Source organism: Arachis hypogaea, chromosome 11, assembly GCF_003086295.3.
Source record: "Arachis hypogaea cultivar Tifrunner chromosome 11, arahy.Tifrunner.gnm2.J5K5, whole genome shotgun sequence".
NCBI classification, from domain to species: Eukaryota; Viridiplantae; Streptophyta; class Magnoliopsida; order Fabales; family Fabaceae; genus Arachis; species Arachis hypogaea.
The window spans coordinates 9,756,296-9,778,045 of record NC_092046.1 but is presented as its reverse complement, the minus strand read 5'-3'; the positions used below and the strand labels follow the sequence as shown (position 1 = coordinate 9,778,045).

At 33.0% G+C, this 21,750-nt stretch overlaps 1 long non-coding RNA gene across 3 annotated transcripts; it reads right to left on the bottom strand.

The window, feature by feature from the left end:
- Positions 1-7,315: 7,315 nt before the first annotated feature.
- On the bottom strand, positions 7,316-21,220 carry LOC140176487 (uncharacterized). Of its 3 annotated transcripts, none has more exons than XR_011868093.1 (4): positions 21,059-21,220; positions 20,917-20,973; positions 20,773-20,832; positions 7,316-7,751 (listed from the first exon to the last, which is right to left on the bottom strand). It is a non-coding gene; the product is annotated as an uncharacterized lncRNA (long non-coding RNA). The 3 variants fall into 3 exon arrangements; XR_011868094.1 differs by lacking the exon at positions 7,316-7,751 and adding an exon at positions 9,271-11,320; XR_011868092.1 differs by lacking the exon at positions 7,316-7,751 and adding an exon at positions 14,268-15,078.
- Between the last annotated feature and the right edge of the window lie 530 nt (positions 21,221-21,750).

The following is a 21,750-nucleotide window of genomic DNA, read 5'->3' as shown; positions in this document are numbered from 1 at the left end:
AAATGCAAAAAATAAACATTAATATCTTAATTTTATATAAATTGAATCAACTTATTTCAATTTACTTTTATTTTATATAAATTGAAACAATCTAATTTGATTTAGTATGATTTCATGTAAATTGAAATAATAAAATTTGATTTATTAAATATCATGTCACTCGAATCAATATGATTTGATTTACATTAAAAAAGGTTGATATATGTAATATCAATCAAAATTATTCAATTTACACAAATAGTAGATCATGTAAATTATATTACAACTTTGGATATAAATAGCCTAACATTTAATAATTTAATTAAATTACATTAAATCAAATTAAATTAAATTCTAACAGTATATAATTAATTTAATATTCAAGATGTAAAGTAAAAAATTTAAACTAAATTAAATTACATTAATTTAAACACTAACATTTAAGGGTTAAATTATATTCATTTTAAATAAATTAAATTTAAACTAGATTCCTGGCCCATTAACCTAATATTTAAGAATTAAATTAAATTTAAAAAAATTAAACTAAATTAAATCCTTGCCAAACTTCTATTGTTTTTTTAATCTAACATTCGAAACTTAAAATAGATTACCTAAATTCCAAAAAAAAAATTCTAATCTAATTAATCACTACTCTAATTAAACATTGTTTATTACTTCTTCATCTTGCATTTGTACTTTTAAAATTTTAACAAACTAGTAAATCACTACTCTAACTATTATTTGTAATTTAAAAATCTCAATAGCACATATAATAAAATTCTAAGTGACTTAACATCACAAAATATTATTTATTTTTTAAAGATATTAAATTTCATTCACTAATCTCTTTATAGATGGAACCAACAATATAGCAATACTATCCAACCGATACATACGATTTGGGTCTTCTTTTATATCTGCAGTTTAAAATTAGTATGATTTTTTGGCGCAAACTTTTTCTGAAATCAAGATTTGGAAGTGGATGATTTGGTGAAATGTACTTCAAAGTAAATAAATTCGAATTCTATATATATATTAAATCGAAGCAATTTATTTCAATTTAACCCAGCATCCGTTACAAGTAAATCGAAGTCATTCAATTCGATTTATTATAGTCTAATTCAAATCCATTCAATTCAAATTACTACAGACACATACCATGAATGTAATTCGAAACAAATGATATTGATTTACTATGGATAAATTTCAAACCTTATTAAATTAAAGCTGATAGATTCAATTTATATATATATCTAATAGTTTGAATCTACTTGACTCGATTTATTATTAAAATAACTAAATCAAATTTAGTCAATTCAATTTACATATAATTATAAATAAAAATATATACGTAATATTTTTTATTTAAGAGATTCACGTAGAATTAATTGTCATTTTGTTTTTTTTTTTATGTGAATGGTCATATATTATATCCTTGTTGTTTCAATTATACTATTGAATTGGATAATATACGATAGAAAAATCTTCGCCGAGAGTCACCACACATCAGTATACATCATCATCATACAATTACGTGTATCTCCATTAATAATGTTAGGCCAACTACAAAGTACAAACAAGATTCACCGAGCAGTTTTGGACAAAATACTAGAACTTGGAAAAACGATAACAATTTAATGGATCGGAAAAAATGTCTTATTCTTTTCCAAGCTGCCAGGGTCACACAAAAACACTAAAGCACCCCTCACAAAAGAAATAAAACTAATATCCATTGGGCCCTACCTCATTGTTTGTTTCTGGCCTATTACATTGTGAGTCTGATAAATAACCGGTCCATGAAGTTCCGTGCTGCACATGCTTTTATTTCCCTTCCTCTGCTCTCTCACTCAGTCGGCATGACTAGTTGACTACCTGCCTATTGTAAGTATTGTTTCCAGGCCTGTAATTTTTTTCTGTTTTTGGGTTAAAAAAAATGTTACTACATGTACAAATTATTTTAATAACTAAGTTCAACTAAATTAATTTATTAACAATAAAAAACCTTCACAAAATAACATGTATATATTTACGTTCTATTAGCGCTTAATTAGAACAAGCATTGTATTTTTCGTATTTTTTTAGTACATAAATTTTTATTAGAGAACACACAAATTTTAAAATATGACATACAAATTTTTAAAGTATAGCACACTAAATTTTACACATAATACAAATTTATTGATATAATCTACAAATTTTTCACATAACACATAAATTTGTAAAACGTAGCACACAAATTTTTAAAGCATAACACAAAACTTTACTCAAATTTATCATGATGTTTATGGTTCAGATTTTTCACATAAAAATTAGTTATAAATTAATTATAATGTAGTGGATCGGTTTGAATCAGTTTATAAAAACAAAACCAAATTTAATTTAATAAACCATTTTAAACTAATTTTTAACATATAAAAAATTAAATTTAACCCTTCTTTCCTCTTTTTCTCTCCGCGTCTCTCTTTTTTCTCTTTCTCTTTCTCAACCTCTCTTCTTTCTCTTTCTATTATTATTTATCTTTTCTTTAATTATTTTTATCTTTATTTTTTCACTTTAATACAAACATTTTTTATTTATTATCTTCCTTCTTATAAAACCTTTCATTATAATAGGCATAGATTGATCAAATTAAAATTGTATATTTATGAGTACACTGTGACACAAAATTTTTAATTATTTATAAAAAAATTGGTTAAACTGATTTTTTTTAACATCCCTAGATATATAGTATACAAATTTTTGTATATAGCACACAAATTTTTGCATATAACATACAAATTTTTACACATAACATACAAATTTTATTGCAAATATATTTTATTAGTTAGATAAGTCAATGTTTTGGATATGTAATTCTCTAAAAATTTATGTGCTGCATATCAAAATTTATGCATTATACACTAAGATTTTTATGTTATACACTAAAAGGAAAAATAGACAAAAAAAAATACACACAATTTTGTATACGGTAGACAGATGTACCGTCAATTTTTTAATGAGTCATTTGAACACACCAATATTGAACTCCGTTGTCAATTCTACCCTTTCGTGACCTGAGTAATTTTTTCAGCGGTGGTGGAGGCCAGGTGGCACGATATTGTATGATGTGGACATGTTGGGTGACACAATAGAAAATAATATTATTATATTATTAAATTTGTTACATTTTTTCAAAAAAGAAAAAGAAAAAGTTTTACAAGTCTCTTCATTCTCTTCATTCTCATATGTCAGTGTTGAATGAAAACATGCCCTAGCAGAGAGTAACCATAGTGAATTTTTGAATACTTCGCAGTTACGTTCATTACAATTCGTCGCTTTTGTTACATTTTGAAGGCAAAAGTGGTAGGGCAAGAAGCGTAGAAGTCCACACGCAGGCTTGTGCAAAGGAGGAGAGTTCAGCATCAGACGCGATCAAAGGTAATGCTTCCTTCGTTCACATGTATCTGTATTATGATATGAAAATACATCAATTTGTGCACAAACTACTTGCATCAATTTGGTTATTCTATAGTTTAATTGAGAATTTTTCGATAAACAGATGGCAAATCATATAACTTTTGTGTATCATCACAAAGGAAAATTTGAGAGAAACATGAATGGAGTTCTGAAATATGTTGGAGGGGTGGTTGTTGTGATTCCTAGAGTGAATGTGGAAACTCTGAATACATTTTTCATGGTGGGGTTATTTAAGAATTTGGGATATATTTTTTTCAAAGATTTTTACTGGGCTAAGAATGAAATATCCAATGGTTTGCATTTAATTAGGCTTGACAGTGATGTAGTCCGAATATGTGAATTTGGTATTGAAAATGAGAGAATATGCCATGTTTATTGGGATCATACTGTTGATTTACCTGAGGAAGTTGAAGTGATGTTGTAGATGATGAGCCAAACCCGATTCCTGATACTGTTGAACAACCTACACCACAAAAAACCCACAAGAAGAAGAAGTAAGATGGCAATCCATAGAAAGCCTACCCCGAAAAAGAAGATGGATGTTAAGAATGGAAATAAGAAAAACAACACCAACCAAAGTTGCAATCAAAGTCAGAAGCCAGCATCTCCGAATCCTGTTCCTACAAACCAACCAATGCCAAAACTAGAAATTCCAAACGTCAACCGAAATACGACCCAGTAGCAAAGTGAAGCAGAAGTCCTACCTCCTAATGTATCCCAACAAAAAGGTCAGAATGAAGTGCCCACCCAACAATCTAAGAACAGTCAGAAGAACAGAAGAGCATCGTATAAGAGGTCAGCACCCACTAGTCAAAGGTTTGTGCAAGGAGGAAGGAATAAGGTGCCAAAGATCTTTGTTCCTCGTGTGGAGTCTGATTCCTCTAATTCAGATGATGACAGTGACTCCGACCCAGTACGAATCTGAAGATTTATACAGTCCAATGTCATCCGATTGTGAGGATGATTATGATAGTGAGCAGAGTGTGTGGCCTCAGGACAATCCAACAGCACCATTTGGCCAAGTTCATCTGGAGCTTGGGATGGAGTTTACTACCATGGATGAGTTTAAGAGATCCGTGAGAAAGTATAATACTCAAATGGAAAGAAGCATACTAATCTATGTCTAACGAGTCGAGGAGCTATTAAGTGAAGACTTTTGTGGATCAGCACGTCTGTGCTAGAAGACATAATAACAAGTCTGCAGATAGGGTGTAGGTTACCGAGATACTAGAAGAAAATATTAGAGAAAAAAATCACTTTTGCGGAGGCCGAAACTTGGTTTAAGAAAGAGTTTAATGTAGCAATTAATTATAAGATGATCCAGAGAGCCATGAAAAAGGCAAGAAAAAATATTGAAGGATTAGAGAGAGAACAATATGTTGAGTTGAGGGATTATCTTAAGCAAATACTGCTTGCAAATCCAGGCTCAACAGTACACTTGGATACCACTCAAATGCCTCACTCATTGCCCTTGTTCAAGAGAATTTATATTTCTTTTAAGGCATGTAAGAAGGGTTTTGTCTTAGGGTATAGATCTTTCATTAGTCTTGATGGTACATTCTTGAAGGGATTCTATGGAGGACAGCTGCTCACTGTAATAGGTCAAGATACGAACAACCAGATTTTTTCAATTGTCTACGCCATGGTGGATTCAAAAATCAGAGATAACTGAAAATGGTTCCTAGAACATTTACACAACAACTTGGGCAACTACAAGGTGCTTGGTTGGAACTTCATTAGTGACTAACAAAAGTATGCAGTTAATCGTTGTTAAAATGGGACTTCAGTTGTATTAATCACTGACATATTAACTGAACAGGGTCTTATTTCGGCAATGCAACAAGTTATGCCTGGAGTTCATTATTGCTTCTGTGCTATGCACATTTGGAACAATTTCACAAAGAGATGGAAGGACAAGCAACTCAAAGGGGGCAGTGTGGGAGTGTTGCCGAGCCACCACAACTCAAGAGTTTGTAGCTGCAATGTTGAGGCTGCAAAGGATTAATACTGGTGCATGGGAGTATCTCAAGCACCACTGCGTCAAGTCCATGCAGACAATTGCCATTGCTATAGTCGAACTTCTTCTTCTTCCTATTCTTTGGTGCAGAAGACGAGCCATTACAACCACTGGCACAAGCATGAGGTATATTCTTCCTTCGTTGAGACTGTGACATTTTGATACCTTAGAGTTTACAAACCCCTATTACGACAGATAGGAAGAAGATCTACAAAGAAAAATGAAGAGAATGAAGGAAGAATTTTTCCCCCTCTGTTAGGGTTCGAAGGAATTGGAGAAGGAAGAGGATGAAAAGTGGTTCTATTATGCCTTTTTCTTATTTTTATTTCAACAAATTTAATAATGTAATAATACTATTTTTCACTGTGTCACCCAACATGTCCACATCACACAATACGTACCACTGGCCTCCACCACCGTCCGAAGGGTAGAATTGACAACGAAGTTTTATATTGGTGTGTACAAATGACTCGTTAAAAAATTGGTGGTACATCTGTCCACCGTATGAAAATCAATGTGTACTTTTGTCTATTTTTTCATACTAAAATTTATGTATTGTGCGTATTTTATTGGTTGGGTGTCAATGTTTTGAGTATATAGTCCTTCCAATTTTTTTGTGTTGTATACTAAAATTTGTGTGCTGTACACTAAAATTTAAAATTTATGTGTTGTGCATCAAATTTTCTTTATTCTAGTCTTCTAAACATTTATAGAAGAAGAAGAATATTAATACAATGATAACGATAATAAAAGAGGATGAGAAGAAAAAAAAATTAAATAATAATAACAACATCAACAATAACATTATCATCAATAACAACAACAACAAAGAAAAAAAAACAATCGTTAAAGGAGAAAGAGAGTAGTGCGTGAGTAGTTTTTAAATTTCAACAATTTAATTAAATTTATTTACTCAAAAAATTTGAACATTTAACATTTTTGTGAAAAATAAATTAATATAACTAATTTAAATTTACCAAATAATCAATTTATTCATTTGTTTAAATGAGTGTTAGAAATTTAAATTTTATTTTATATATATAAAAATTTACTAACAACTAACAAACTTTTAAATAAAATTTTAATTTGCTACCAATTAATCCTATTAACTTAGATATACTGTGGAAAACAAACTAAAGTACATGTAATTTATATTGTAGGTAAATTTAATATCGTTTTCCCCTCGTAAAACTCAAAAGTGATTTTTTTTTTGGTATTCTTTCTCGCTAAATTCCGTAATTAGAGGGGAAATTATTAAGCTAAATCGGGTTATATTTGAGAAGTGGGTTCCACATGGTTTATAAATAAGAACAAGAATGTTCTATGGTTATGTATTTGTTCATAAAAAAATGTCGGAGTAGGTAAAGTACCCAATCAAACATGGGGATTTGTAACTTGTAAGTCAAAGAATGCTATCTAGTCGATAGAGAATGCCAAATTTTCAAAGCATCCTATTCATTTTAAGCTCTCATTTTTCAATGTCAGTCAAGATTTGCTGAATGCTAACTCTTTCGTCAATTATGAGTAACCCAATTATAAATAAACACATTGGAAAGTATAATAAAATTTTCATGTTGAAATTAAGTTTAGTTTGTGGTATGAAACTATGGCACGACTCACCAGAAGCTATTAATTATGTATTGATGTACGTAAAGCATGATTAAATAAATATTTTTAAAGCATCTTTTGAAAATATGTAACACAAAAATTGAAAAATTGCTCAAAAGAATACGACTGAAAGAGACGAGCATCTCAAAAATCAAAATAAATATAAGTGTATTGGAGTAATATATATATATATATATATATATATATATATATATATATATATATATATATATATAAATTCTATTCTACCTTTTTTAAAATAAAGGGTAAATTACCCTTGTGACATATACAGTGATTAGTCACCAAAAAAAAAAAAATATACAGTGATTATTCATAAATTATTCTTCTAGCAGAGTTTCAAGATTCACGTTATCTTCTCTTTTCTTTTCAATTGACACGATGTTTGTCTTGAAACTTGATAGTAGTGTCATTTTTATAATCCGCACCAAATATCTCTTCTTCTCCAATTTTAAAACCATGATTCCTCTCAAATCCAATCACCATTTCCAATTAATTAGGTTAGGATTTTAAACTTGTTCATATGCTTTCATTCTCTCATTTCAACGAGTACATCTGTTAATTTTTCAGCTCTCTCCTTCCTAAGATTTTTTTTCTAGTATTTTTCTTGAAATTCAGTCAGATCAACAATGATACTCCTCTTCACATGACCAACTATCATAGCCTTGTATAACTATATAACAAAAACAAATCAAAATATTAGTTAGTCATACAAATAATGAGTCAATAATTACTATCTTAGGATTTTTATTATCTGAATAATGATTGAAAAATAATTTAAGAGCAATTAAAGATAAAAAAAAAATAAAATACCTTGGTGTCTCCTTTCACGCACCAATTACCATCATTTTTAACTAATATATCATAAATTTCTATTAGTTTTTTAGCTCTTTCGTTTTTAGGATTTTCTAGCGATCGTATTAGAGATAGTAATTAAATTTGACGATCTCATTCGAACTTTGGAACTCTGGTTAAAAGATAATTTATCAATAATCATTGTATATGCCATAAGGGGTAATTTACCCTTTATTTTAGAAAGGACATAGTAGAGTTCACCTATATATATATTAGTGTATTAATAGGTAATAAATTTTATAGGATAAATTATTATATTAAATTATTTCACATTAAATATTATTCAATTGTCTTATTTTAACTTTTGTTACAAAAATATCTTTATAAAAATCTATATAATTTAAACCGATTTAGTATTATAACTTGGTAAATTATTTTAAAGTAAACTGATTTACTCAATGAAAACGTCATAATGTAAATCATTTTTAGTAAAAACAATTTAGTAAGTGTTATTCGGTAAAAATATTGACAATCGATAAATCAAGTTTTAGATTAGTAATGTTCATCGAGATAAAAAAAAAAGTTCAATTGGTAAATTTGGCAAGACAAACGATTATCTATATAAGCTCGACAACAAAAAAGACTAAATTAACTCTGATGGTGTTATAGTTTGATTTGAAATTAAAGTTGACTAGATAGTAGAGTAATTTCTGCAGAATGGTGAATGTGGCTAAAGGAGCCGTTATCAGGTTATGCTTGATGGGAATGGTTACTTGATGCGTTATTTGTAACTCACTAACTTACCGGCAAGTGCACTGGGTCGTACCAAGTAATATTTTACGTGAGTAAGGGTCGATCCCATAAGAATTGGTGGATTAAGCAACAATAACGTTTGATAGGATTAGTTAGACAGACAGAAAATAGTGTTTGAAAGTTCAAAAGCATTAAACAGTAAATTTAGAATATTAAAGATAGGCAGATAAATAAGTTGGGAATAAAATATTGAGGAGGCAATTAAGACTTCAGAGTTATCTATTTTCTGGATTGACTTTTTTTATTAACTAATTTTAATCATGTAAGATTTAATTCATGGCAAACTATTTGTGACTAGACCCTAATTCCTTAGACCTTCATAGTCTCCTCTAAAATTCATCAACTGCCAATTCCTTGGTCAATTAATTCCAATTAGAGGGTGATGATCAAATTTTAGTTTATATGTCACAAGAATCCTAATTATCCAAAAATAAAGGGATTATATGTCACGTATCCCGTTAAATACAAACAATTAGAAATTCAGGATAATATGTTTTCAAGCTATTGTTCAAGTAAAGAGCTTTTCCAAGTTATACAAGAACTCAATTAGAACATGGGTCATACTTCCATTCCACCCAAATTCATAAAATAAAGAACGAAAACAATTATTGAAATATAAATCAAAACATGAATTAAAATAGAAAAATAATATTACCAATCCATACAATAGACAGAGCTCCTAACCTTAACAATGGAGGATTAGTTGCTCATGGAAAAGAGAAAATAAGGATTGTAAATTGGGATGGAATGGGATCCTCCCCAGGACCTCCCCAAAGGAAGGAAAGTTTCTTCCTTTTATAACTAATCCTAATAAATTTAAAATCTAATATCTAAAACTAAAAATTAAAATAATATCTTTTTCTAATTTAAGATTTGAATTTAAATTTGAATTAATTAACAGATCTTAGTTGATGGGTGGGGACCACTTGTTCTGTCCATTCTACAGCTTCTAATCTGTGTTTTCTGGACTGAAAAATTGAGTTAAAACAGCCTAGAAATCGCCTCCAGCGTTTTTCTGCGTTTTCTGCACGTGGCGTATATGACGCGTCCGCGTCGTCCACGCGTTCGTGTCATTTGTGCAGATTCCAATCCACGCATCCGCGTCAGGCACGCGATCGCGTCATTGCGATTTCCTCCATTCCGCGTGGTCGCGTGAGCCATGCGTCCGCGTCGGTATTCGCTGGTCATCTCCTTGGTTTCTTCTCTTTCTCTGCAGAAACTTCATCAAATCCATTCGAATGCTACCTAAAATAAGTAAAATTGCACAAAACTCAAAATAGCATCCATAGTGGCTAAAATATAATTAATTCTTAATTAAACTCAACAAGTTAGATGCAAATTCACTAGAAAAAGATAGGAAAGATGCTCACGCATCACAACACCAAACTTAAACTGTTGCTTGTCCTCAAGCAACCAAAAACTAATATAAGCTTAGGATGTGAATTTGCATGAGAATGAGAGTTCGATTAAGCTCATGTCTCTTCTTATAGTGGGGTTTACAACTGCAATCCTGAATAGTTTTGGCATCTCACTTTATCCTTTGAAGTTCAGAATGATTGGCATCCATAGGAACTCAGAATTCAGATAGTGTTATTGATTCTTCTAGTTCAGTATGTTGATTCTTGAACACAGCTACTTTATGAGTCTTGGCTGTGACCCTAATCATTTTGTTTTCCAGTATTACCACCGGATACGTAAATACCACAGACACATAACTAGGTGAACATTTTCAGATTGTGACTCAGCTTTGCTAGAGTCCCCAGTTAGAGGTGCCTAGAGTTCTTAAGCACACTCTTTTTGCTTTGGATCACGACTTTAACCGCTCAGTATCAAGCTTTTCACTTGACACCTTCACGCCACAAGCACATGGTTAGGGACAGCTTGATTTAGCCGCTTAGGCCAGGATTTTATTCCTTTGGGCCCTCCTATCCATTAATGCTCAAAGTCTTGGATCCTTTTTACCCTTTGCCTTTTAGTTTAAAGGGTTATTGGCTTTTTCTGCTTACTTTTTCTTTATTTTTCTTTTCGCTATTTTTTTTCGCAAGCTTTGTGTTTTTCACTGCTTTTTCTTGCTTCAAGAATCAAGTTTATGATTTTTCAGATTATCAATAACATTTCTCTTTTTCATCATTCTTTCAAAAGCCAATAATTTTTAACATTCATAAACTTCACTATCAAAAATATGCATTGTTCATGTCTTACATTCAGAATCACAGAAAATACCACCATATTTAAGTAAATAAGACTATTCTTCAATATAGACCCACTTTTTCATGCAATATATCACTCCTGTATTTTTTTTTTTGAATTCAAGCTCAGTAAGTAATACATGAGACATATTTTCAGAATTAAAGCAGTTAAAAGAAAACTAAACTAGACCTAGGATTCTAACTAATAAAGGATCATGCAACAAACAAAGCAAAAATAGCAGAAAACCGGAACATAATATAGAAACGAGGGAAGGAAGAAAAAAAATGAAAGGAACTCAACCACCTTAGTTTTCCTAGCGGTCGCTTTATTCTTCAGGTTGTGTTTCTCAGTAAAGATGATTCGCCTCCCTTTTGTGCCAGAAAACTCATAAGCGCAGCATCAACACCAAACTTAAAGGTTTGCTTGTCCTCAAGCAAAGAAGATCTGAAAATAAAAACAAATACTGAGAGGAAAGAAAAATATAAAGATAAAAGAACAAGAGAGAATTAGGAGTGGGAGAGAGAGAAAAGTGAAAACTGTGCGGCGAACAAGTGTAGTTGTGCGGCGAAGGTGACGCGTTGGCGTCGGGCACGCGTCCGCGTGCCATGGGTTTTGTGCGATTCGCGCGAAGCCAGCCGCGCGCATGCACAACTCTCTGTTCGCGTGGCTAGGGAACCAATATTGGCATACGACGCGTTCGCGTCATACACGCGCACGCGTGGATGGCCATTTATGCAAATGACGCGGACGCGTCGGGCACGCGTCCGCATGACCAAATTTGTGCTTTTAGTACACTTCTTGCCTCAAGCTAGCACAACTCTCTGTCCAGACACCTTTTACGTCGATTTTTCATGTCACGCGTCCGCGTCGATGACGTGGTCGCGTGAAGTGCCAAAATCATGAATGACGCGCACGCGTGGGGTACGCGTCCGCATGGGCTTGTTTGTGCGAAAGGCTTCATTCTGGCGCCACTCCTGCACAACTCTCTGTAATTTTTTTATTTTTCTTGCACACCCAACTGACGCGTACGCGTCAGCGACGCTTGCGCGTCGTGTGCCATTTTTTTTATTTATATCCGGTTCTTGCTCTAAGATAGCTGCATGATCAGAAAAATAGTGAAAACTCAAGAAAAATCAACTAAGTAAGAAAACTACTACTATGAAAAACAACTAAGAATGAAAAGGAACAACCATACTACGGTGGGTTGTCTCCCACCAAGCACTTTTAATTAAAGTCCTTAAGTTGGACATGTTGTGAGCTTCTTGTCATGGTGGCTTGTGCTTGTACTGATCCAGGAATCTCCACCAATGTTTGTAATTTCAATGGCTACCGGGATCCCAAACTAGGCGCATAACGCCTATGAGCAAGTTGAAGCAAGTGACAAGGGCCCAATAGTGTTGATTGTGAGAATAAATTCCAGGGTCCCAAACCTTGCTTTTACACCCGTCTTCTTGTGGATCACCATTGTTCCCACCGGGTGGCAAGCAATCTGAATTCTCACAGAGACATCCAAACAATCTTCTAGACCCATTCAAATTAGCTCTACACCAATTCTTGCACTTCAATTCGGAGCATGCAACCATATTGAACATTGCTTGACAACTCTTACCACTAATCATCTTCCTCTTACTCTTGATGCCACAAAGAGCTCTAAGTTGACCATCCGTCTCCAGTAGCCCATATTCAAGTGGGAAAGTAAAGGTTAAGGATAGGAATTTTACCCTCTTGAATGTTGTATTGGATGGTAATGGCCTTGGGAGAGGTCTTGCAAGCTCCACTCCCTTGTGTTCTTCTTTGAATTCTACCACCTCTTTGCAAGCTTCCTCTTTTTCAACCTCTTCTTCTTGGTAGCTCTCTTCTAATTCAATCTCTTATTTATTGCTTACCAAGGGCATGGGAGGTTGTGCATCTTCCCCTTCTTCCATGTGTGAGGATAGAAAGTTCTCTAATTCACTGGAGTATGAACTCCTTTGATTGATTTCCTCACTTTCTTCTATAGGATCTTGCATTATATCTCTTGGGAAGGAATTTGCTTGCTCCTCTTCCTGTGACTTGATAATCGACTGCACATGCTTCTCTATATTTTTGACACTCGTCTTTATATCCTGTAAGAATTCTTTCATGAGAAGCTCAATATCTGATGGTATTTGAAATAAATAAGGAGGAGGTGATGGTTCTTGATAAGTGTAAAAAGAGGATAGCTCTTGGTATAAACATGGAGATGGTGGATCTTGATATGGATAGAGAGATGGTGGTTCTTGGTATGGATATGGAGATGGTGGTTCTTGATAGTTGGAACATGGAGCATTGAAGTTTCTTTGGTTTTGACTTTCTCAACCAAAATTCGGGTAGTTCCTCCATCCACAATCATATGAATTACTACTTGGGTAGGAGTAGTAACCCATGTGATCTCTCTCCATTATTTTTTCTTAGCACAACACACCAAACAGAATTAAACGCACCATGTGGTAAACAGGAAAGCAAAGAAGAAATAATAGAATTCTAAAAATTAAAATAAGAAAAATTAAAATAAAACTAATTAGGAAACACCAAACTTAATTTCAGAAATTAAAAAAAATTATTATTATTTTATTTTATTTTATTTTATGATTATTATTATTTTTTTTATAAAAATAAAATAAAACGAATAGAATATAAAAAGTTGAAAAAATTAAACAAAGTAAAACGAAAGAGAAAAAAAATGAAAATGAAAAGAGTAATAAAATAAAACAAAAAAAATCAACGAGATTTTTTTTAAAAAATTATTTTTAAACGGAAAAAAAAAAATAAAACGGGGGCAGGGGGTTTGCAAACGAAAAAAAAAACAAGGAAATTTTTTTTTAATTTTTTTTTGAAATATTAATAAAACAATATTTAAATAAAATTAAAATTAAAACGCCTAATCTAAACAATCAAACAACTAATAGTTGTTAATCACAATCAATCTCCGGTAACGGCGCAAAAAACTTGATGCGTTATTTGTAACCTACTAACTTACCGGCAAGTGCACTGGGTCGTACCAAGTAATACCTTACGTGAGTAAGGGTCGATCCCACGAGAATTGGTGGATTAAGCAACAATAGCGTTTGATAGGATTAGTTAGACAGACAGAAAATAGTGTTTGAAAGTTCAAAAGCATTAAACAGTAAATTTAGAATATTAAAGATAGGCAGATAAATAAGTTGGGAATAAAATATTGAGGAGGCAGTTAAGGCTTCAGAGTTATCTATTTTCTGGATTGACTTTTCTTATTAACTAATTTTAATCATGTAAGATTTAATTCATAGCAAACTATTTGTGACTAGACCCTAATTCCTTAGACCTTCCTAGTCTCCTCTAAAATTCATCAACTGCCAATTCCTTGGTCAATTAATTCCAATTAGAGGGTGATGATCAAATTTTAGTTTATATGTCACAAGAATCCTAATTATCCAAAAATAAAGGGATTATATGTCACGTATCCCGTTAAATACAAACAATTAGAAATTCAGGATAATATGTTTTCAAGCTATTGTTCAAGTAAAGAGCTTTTCCAAGTTATACAAGAACTCAATTAGAACATGGGTCATACTTCCGTTCCACCCAAATTCATAAAATAAAGAACGAAAACAATTATTGAAATATAAATCAAAACATGAATTAAAATAGAAAAATAATATTACCAATCCATACAATAGACAGAGCTCCTAACCTTAACAATGGAGGATTAGTTGCTCATGGAAAAGAGAAAATAAGGATTGTAAATTGGGATGGAATGGGATCCTCCCCAGGACCTCCCCAAAGGAAGGAAAGTTTCTTCCTTTTATAACTAATCCTAATAAATTTAAAATCTAATATCTAAAACTAAAAATTAAAATAATATCTTTTCCTAATTTAAGATTTGAATTTAAATTTGAATTAATTAACAGATCTTAGTTGATGGGTGGAGACCACTTGTTCTGTCCATTCTGCAGCTTCTAATCTGTGTTTTCTGGGCTGAAAAATTGAGTTAAAATAGCCCAGAAATTGCCCCCAACATTTTTCTGCGTTTTCTGCGCGTGGCGTTTGTGACGCGTCCGCGTCAGGCACGCGATCGCGTCATTGCGATTTCCTCCATTCCGCGTGGTCGCGTGAGCCATGCGTCCGCATCGGTATTCGCTGGTTATCTCCTTGGTTTCTTCTATTTCTCTGCAGAAACTTCATCAAATCCATCTGAATGCTACCTAAAATAAGTAAAATTGCACAAAACTCAAAATAGCATCCATAGTGGCTAAAATATAATTATTTCTTAATTAAACTCAACAAGTTAGATGTAAATTCACTAGGAAAAGATAGGAAAGATGCTCACGCATCATTACTTCGTTGAGTCATCATCAAATTAACAAGTGTCACTAGAGGATTGGTGAAAGATGTTTATAAATAGGATAGCAAACAAGAATTTAGAGATTTAAAATTCTCTTCAAAAACACACTCTCATAAACTCTCATATCGTAGCGATTTTTAAGATTTTGACTTGAGTTAGATTTCTGTAGGTTTCTTTCCATCATTTCTTTCCTTGTTCTTTTTTAATTTTACACTTTATTTTCATGAAGTTTTACCTTTTTTACAAGTTTAAATTTAGTCATTTTACATTTTAAGTTTACTTTTAGTCCCTTTTATTTATTCTTGCAACAAATTTTATGTTCAATCAAGTTTTATTTTCATTTGAACTATTTAATTTTGTGTTCAGTCAACTTTGATGCATGATAAATTGGTATCCATTGTTAAGTGTAAAAATAATAGTGTTACTGAGATAACTTGACTAAACAAGAAAATCAAGATTTATTGTGTTAAGACTCTGTTTTAGCTATCAATTCTGTTATCAATTAGTTATTAAGCTAGGAAGGATTGAGTTCTATGTATAGGGTTTATGTGGCCCATTTCATGTACAATATAAAACTTCTTCTATTTCATTGAATGATAATATACACAATACTAATTTCATTGTTAGTTGCAAAATCTCCTCTACGACGTTCATCTTCAATTTTCATCTTCTTCACTCTTGATCTCTGGTACATAACATGGTATCAGAACAAGACTCCGATCCAGAAGTAAATTCACCAGAAATTACATCTTCCAAAATCCTAACCATGACCAACAATCTTCCTCTTCTCACAAATAATTCTCAAAAGTTCATGCCGATCGGTGACAAGCTTGATGAAGCAAGCTTTTTTACTTGGGAACAACTTGCTTTATTCACAATCGGAGCCAATGATCTTGAAGATCACCTCCAGAAAGAATTGGTCCCCTCCATGTTTGATTCTGAAGCAGATCGTGCATCCAACACAGTTTCAAAGAGCTACAAGTAGTGGAAACAACGTGATAATCTTCTCACTACATGGCTTCTTCAATCCATGGATGAATCTTTCAAAACAAAAATGATTGGTTGCAAATTTGCTTATTAGATGTGGGAAAGAATTCAAGAGCACTTTGCAAAATTCTCGAAAATCAAAATCAAGAAATTGAGGACAGAATTGAAAAGCATCAAGAAAGGAGGAAGTTTAGCTAGTGAGTATCTCAAGAAAATTAGGAAAATTGCTGATTCTTTAGCTACCATGGGTCATCATTTAACACTTGATGAGCACTTTGAAGCCATTACAGAGGGTTTAAATGAAGAATACAAAGTCTATATCTCGATGATGTCAAAATCAGTCTCTATGAGTCTAATAGATGTTGAAGCATTACTGATCTCTCATGAAAGCATGTTGGAAAAATTCAAGAAACCTGATCTTGGAATCATACAATCAAACTTCACTCAAACCAGCTATCAATTCAACAATAGAGGAAATGGTAGGGGTTTTGCAGCAAGAAAAGAACGAGGAAGAACCTTTAGAGGTGGCAGATCGAATTGGAATTCCACAAATCATCCTTAATGCCAACTCTGTGAAAGATTTGGACACACTGTAGCTTCATGTTTTCATCAGTTTGACCAGAATTTTCACACAAATTCAAACGACAATTTCAATTCCTCATCCTCAGTAACACCATCACCAAACTCTTTTCACAACCCCAGGGACTATTTTACAACACCTAAATCTGATGTTGAATCCTCCTGGTTCCCAAACACGGGGGCCTCACATCATATCACCAATGATCAGACCAATCTTTACTCTTCTTCGGATTTTCAAGGGGCAGAACAGGTAGTGCTAAGTAATGGTTCTCAAACTCCTATTGCACACATTGGTCATTCCTATCTCATCTCTTTAGATAATAATCATATATTTATTTTAAAACAATTACTTCATGCACCAGATATCTCTCATAATCTAATCAGTGTGCTTCAATTCACAGTTGACAACAATTGCTATTTTGAATTTCATCTTGATGCATGTTATGTAAAATCACAGGGCACCCACCAGATTCTGCTCCAAGGATATCCTAAGCAAGGAGTGTATGAATTTGAGAGGGTTGCTATAACTAAATCATCTAAAATTCAATCCAATCCTCTTGCTTTTACTGCTGTTTGTACTAATTTTCAGGTCTGGCATCAAAGATTGGGTCATTGTGCCCCCTAAAATTGTATCTTCAGTACTTAATTCTTGTAATCTTTCTTCGATTTGTATGAATAAAAATGATATTAATCATTCATCTCTATGCAAGTCTTGTTGTATGTTCAAAATGTACTCACTGCCTTTTAACATTGACAATTTTCAATTCAATCATCCATTGGAAATGGTCTACACTGATGTTTGGGGACCCTCATCAGTCATTTCTCATCATGGTTTCTCATATTATGTTTCATTTCTAGATGCATGCACAAGATATCTTTGCATCTACTTAATATCCTCAAATTCATAAGTGTTCGCTGCTTTTCAACAATACAAAAATCAGATGAAAAATTTTACTGGTTTAAAAATAAATTAAACAATTACAATCTGATCATGGTCAAGAGTATATGTCTCATTCATTTAAATCCTTTTTAGCAACAAATGGCATCATACATCGATTTTCATGTCCCTATACTCATCAACAAAATGGTAGAGTTGAGAGGAAACATAGACATTTAGTCGAAGTAGGCCTTTCATTATTAGCTACTGCATCTGTAACGACCCAATTTTCAGTACGCCTAGGACATACTAGAAACTGAGTGCTACCAATTTGTCATCCTAATTATTATCTATTATTTATTATATGAGCCTGATTCGTTGTTAAAAGCGTAGTTAGTTAGCGAGGTACTTTTTTTTTAAACGTTTGGATTAAAAACAGAATCATTTATAATCAATCCACAAATAGTAACAGATAAAACAGTTATAAGCAACCACACATAAATACATCACAAGTAGCTAGCAACATTCAGTTATCCAGCCTTTACTAGAGTATAGACCTTTAGTTAGAACACCTCTAGGTATAGCTAGATAATAACTATATACATATACATACATACAACATCCCAGGTCCTGACCTGTTCAAGAGGTCCCTAAGCTGGCACCTAGGCCAGCCTAGACTCTATACTCACCTAGTCCCTCTAAACTACTAAAGCGAGGGAAAGTACGTCCTAAGTCTTTACAACTCAATTCAGGTGGAACGTCATCAAAAGGTAGAACATCATCTGCTACTTCTCTGCACGATCAGACTTTTCCACAAGACGTCTCTCTGGTACCTCATGGAGTATCCACAAAATAGGAATCTCGTACATAGGATTTAGGTTAAAGTGCGCATACGAAGGGGTGCAGACGTTGGCTGGTCTCACAGTATTTACATATAATCAGAGAACGATATTCACCTTAGACTCAGAAGACTATCTAGAGCAGAATCCTCTTCTTGCGAACGGTCATCAGCGAACTATGGTAAGGTACTCTTACTTCCATCTGAAGGGGGAAGGGAGAGAGAAGGGGTAAGAACTGGGGAGTTCTTAGTAGGGTCGGGGTTATTAGTTACATTCATTTATTTGGGGTCGATTAGTAGACGAGTAACATAATATAGCGAAGCAGTAAACAGAAGATAAAGATAGAAAGAGGAAGTAGAGACAACAAAAAGTAGAACATAAACAAAAGAATACAAGAAAATAAAACACAGAAGTAGCATACGAGCAGACAAACATAAAGAAGTAGATCACACACAGGAAGGAATGCAACAGAGAATGATGCGCAGGCAAGAATGATGCATGTCTAGCCCTAGTGCAGGTAATGAGCTCATCTGTCGGTTACTAACCCGCTCCCGACGTTATCCAGCAACCTCTGTCTGGATAAGGCTTTCCTATTGGCTATACCCCTGTGTACAGGAAATAACCCCTCTGCCACCACAGGGTCCACTGCACGCAGGAAATAACACATCTGCCACTGCAGGGATGTATGCCGACACACCTTCTGTATACAGGAAATAACCCCTCTGCCACTACAGAAATGGAACAGGTGGTCACGGTACTTCTGTAGTAGGAAATAACCCCTCTGCCTTACAGAAATAAAATATGGATCTGTACCGTAGGAAAGCGTTCTCAGTGATCACACCATTATCTATCTGACTGCCTTCACACAGCAGATGATCATACAAGTATATCTGGAGTTGCCTTAACGCAACAAATGAATAAACACATCTCTTGGGTTGCCTCAAGCAACAAATAAATATCTTTTGGGTTGCCTTAAGCAACAAATCATCACATAATCATTCTCATTATCATCATTCATCATCATTCTCATTATTCATCATCATTTTCACATTTTTATGCAGTACCTCTTTCTTTCTCTGTTCAATCATACTGTACAAACTTTACATCTTTCACTTTTACAATATCTTGGCTCAAACCATTTCTCTTTATCATTTTACTCTTTTCTCTTTGTATCTCTTTACTCTATTCTGGTTTCTCTTTTCTCTGTATCCCTTTATTCTGCTTTGGTTACTCTGTTCTCTGTGTTTCTTTACTCTGCTCTGATTTCTCTGGTTAACGTATGTATTTAAAGCTTATGTAAATTTCGGTATGAATAGTTAGTCTGCCCCAAGTATAGGTTCATTAAGTCTATACTGAAACAGTTTAACTTTTCATATAATACCTAACCCTATTCGCAATTCCAGGACTAACTATGTTGCCCTAGTTCGTTCACTAGTCTCTGTCTGTTTTTCTGTCATTAAAACTTTACAGACTTTTTCTTTGATTTTTATCTTTTCTTCAACTTTTTATCTTTTATTTATCTTTGCCTCACTAATATGTTTTTACCACTCCCTAAGTATTTTATGAAAGTAATTATGAGATTCTGTGCTTAAAGTTGTCTTTCTAAAACTTTTACAGAAAACTGCCTTTTCCGCATTATTTTATTATTTTTATTAAAATATTATTTTTAATTAAATATTATTATTTAATATTTTATTATTATTTATTATTTTATTATTAAATTTTCGAAAATTACCTTAACTTTACCTTTAACCTTTAAAATTCACTTTTTACCACCCGTAACTTTTAATATTTCTACTTTTACCACCCTAACTTTCAGAAATTACCAAATAACCCCTCAAACACCAAAATAATTACTTCCTTGCCCTTTCTAAGATCTAAAAGGTGTTCTTCATTGTTCTTCACCACACTCAAAGTGTTCTTCGTGTTCTTCGTAAATTCTTCAGATTCTTTCTCTGTTTTTACCCGTTTTTCAGTCTTTTCAGCAACCGATTTTTACCATAATTCATAATAAATTTGCAGCCACTAAAACCCCATCTTTTCTACATGATTTTAACACAAATTGAACCCCAATTTAAGGTCTAGGGTTCGTTTTTCCAGCAGCCATGAAGAACACAAATTCAAAGTTGAATATCATCAAATTTCATCAAATTTTCACCAAAATTTCAACAAGAATTACTCATATAAACAATCAATTTCAAGCATAACCAAACCATATCATAATCACACAACTCAAACACAATCAATCAAGATTAAATTCGTCAATCCCTACCTGGTTTTGTTGCTCCTAATTCGGTTAAACTTTCAGGTGGTCCTTAAGCACTTTTTCCTCCTAAATCACATCAAGAACAACTTTAAATCCAAAAACTCTCAACTGACCAAATCTCACTCAGTATGTTAGGAAGAGATATCTCACCTTAGACTTGCTGGAAATTCACATTTCTTGGCCCTCAAGTCAAGTTAAGCATGATTCCTAAGGAAGAACATCAAGAAAACACATGTTTTGCATGGTTTTCCTTGAAAACCGAATTGAAATGGGAAAGGGACAGCCATCTAACCTTATTTCCATCCTTGATAAGTTACATGGTTATGTATAGGAAGAAGAGAGGATCATTTTGGTGAAAACGGAGTTTTGATTTGAGTTTTAGTTCAGAAGAAATCAAGCTTTGAAGATTAAGTGTTCTTGAAAGTTTCTCTCTTTTCTCTCTTGTTATTTTCGGCCAAAATGATGGAATGAGACAGCCTTGAAGGTCTTGGGGGTGTAAGGTGAGTTGTGATTGGTTGGCTTGGAGGTGGATTAAAATAATATTAAAATATCTCTGGTGTACAACTACTAAAACTAGGTGTACTGGAACACTCGTAAAAACATCTCTAAAAATTATTTTCTGAGCTACTAGCATAAATGACACTAGTAACATATTTATTATGAGAATATAACATGTATAATGAGGCCTTAGCATTGCTAAATTCATCAGAGAGTGCTGGTGCTAAGCTACACCAGTAAACCGTAAACCCGGTTAAACCGATTTTCTGTTTTTAACAAAAACAGACCAGGTAACCTTATAATATCATTCAAGCATGTTATAATACTAATATAATGATAATATTATACTATTATCTCTCTCCTCTCATGAATCGAGTCCGGTTCGTCAAACAGAGACTATTTACGAAAATCAAAATCAAAACTGCCAACCGATACGGTTCAAAAACTAGGTTCTTCCCGATTGCATTATCAAGCTTGCCTCAGAGG